Source organism: Pteropus vampyrus, unplaced genomic scaffold, assembly GCF_000151845.1.
Source record: "Pteropus vampyrus isolate Shadow unplaced genomic scaffold, Pvam_2.0 Scaffold1952, whole genome shotgun sequence".
NCBI lineage: Eukaryota > Metazoa > Chordata > Mammalia > Chiroptera > Pteropodidae > Pteropus > Pteropus vampyrus.
The window spans coordinates 3,974-6,012 of NW_011890733.1; the positions used below are offsets into that span (position 1 = coordinate 3,974).

The 2,039-nt window shown below is 36.4% G+C and overlaps 1 pseudogene; it reads right to left on the reverse strand.

Annotated features, from left to right (window-relative positions):
- Nucleotides 1-14: 14 nt before the first annotated feature.
- Nucleotides 15-133, reverse strand: LOC111734578 (annotated as a pseudogene).
- Nucleotides 134-2,039: the final 1,906 nt, after the last annotated feature.

Genomic DNA, 2,039 nt, shown 5'->3' on the forward strand with positions numbered 1-2,039 from the left:
CTTTTTTTAAAAAACACCTACAGCACCTGGTCTTCCTAGGTAGTTTCCCATCCAAGTACTAACCAGGCCCGATCCTGCTTAGCTTCCGAGATCAGACGAGATCAGGCACATTCAGGGTGGCAGGGTTGTAGACTATTATGGGATTTTTTTTTTAAACACACAAAAATAGGGAAAAGAGTGCAATTAAGCCATCATCCAGCTTCAACATTTTTCCAATTTTCTTGTATTTCCTTTTTTCTTCCTTTTTGTTTTTTCCTGGATTAATTTAAAGCAAATTATATCATTTTACCCACAAATACTTCCTAACTGAAAAGTCCTTTGTTCCCCTTGTGGATGAAAAAGGAGCCACATACTAAACATTTCTGTTGGAGAAACAGGGTCCTTTGTCCTGCTGAATATTCACATCCTGGATTTGTCTGATTTCTTCTTCGTGGTTTCAATTAACTTGTACCTCTCTTCCCCACGTTTCCCCACGTAAACTAATATTTAGATATAGAGGCTTGATTAGATTCAAAGCTTTTTTGTTGTCAAAACTACTTCGTAGACAGTGCCGTGTGATTCCCTCTGCATCACACTGTGATCACAGTGTCTGGTCGCCCCATTTTTAATGATACCGAGATTGACCAGTAGGAGCAGTGCTAATAGACTGAGTCGTCCATATCAAAGCCCTCATCAGCTCCTCCCCACTACGCCCCACACTCTTTGTTTTTATTTGTGGCAAAATACATGTAACATAAAATTTACCATCTTAACCATTTTTAAGTGTATAGTTCAGTAGTGTTAAGTGCATTTACATCGTTGTGTAACCAATCTCCAGAACTTTTTCATCTTGCAAAACTGAAACTCTACACCCATTTAATGATTTCCCATTTCTCCTTCCCCAGCCCCTGGCAACCACCCTTCTACTTTCTGACTCTATGAATTTGACTACTCTAGGGACCTCATGTAAGTGGACTCATACAGTATTTGTCTTTTTGAGACTGGCTTATTTCACTTAGTATGTCCTCAAGTTTCATTTATGTTGTAGCATATGTCAGAATCTCTTTCTTTTTTAAGGCTGAATAATATTCCATTGTATGTATATATACTATTTCGTTTATCCATTCATCTGTCAGTGGACACTTGGACTCATCAACTTTTTACTTAATAGTTTTAGCATCTTTTATGGATCATTCCCCAGATTCATTATTTTTTGTGGGGTTGTAGAATTGTGACTTTTCTGTGTTATTCCTTCGGTAATTATTAGAATTCTTCTGTAAAGAAGAATTTTCCCTTCATTAACTATTTGTTTATTCTAGAATACAGTTTGTTCAGAAAAGGCAGAATAAATGATTGTTTCTTTCCTTTTATGTGTCAATATTCAGAGTAAGAAGCAACTGCCAAAGTGACCGATGAGTTTTACAAAATATTAGGAGTTTTTTATTTAGCAATATGTAGATATGTTTCAATCCATTGAAGTCATTATTTGGTTCGATGCTCACATTACACCATCTCTGGAGTCCGTTCAGATCAGCTCACATGTCCTTTGTTCCTTCAGGTGGAAAACACACAGTATTTAATTACAACTATCTATGTTTACATTGCATTGGTGTGGTCTTTAGGCAGACAGCTCTCTGTCTCAGTTTTCCTTCTCTGGACAAAGAAGCTGCACACAATGAGCTCTGAAATCACCCCTACTCAAAACTGCTTTTTTTTTTTTTTTTTAGCATTTTCACAGATAGTTTACTCATTTGATTCTCCCAGTCTTGTGAGCCAATGCAGTTATCAACATCTTCATTTTACAAACATAGAAATTGCCATGAGGCGAAACTATTTTTTTCTACTTTTCCATACTGCGTTTTTCTCCAGTAGACTTAAAAACCCGAGGTACTCAATCAGGAACATTTGGCCTCCTAGAAATTTTTTTAACATTTATTTTTAAGTTACAGTCGGCATACAATATTATATTAGTTTCAGGTATACAACATAGTGATTAGACATTTATATATTTTAGGAAGCGATCATGCCCAGGGCACTTTTGACAATGTCTGGAGGCAATT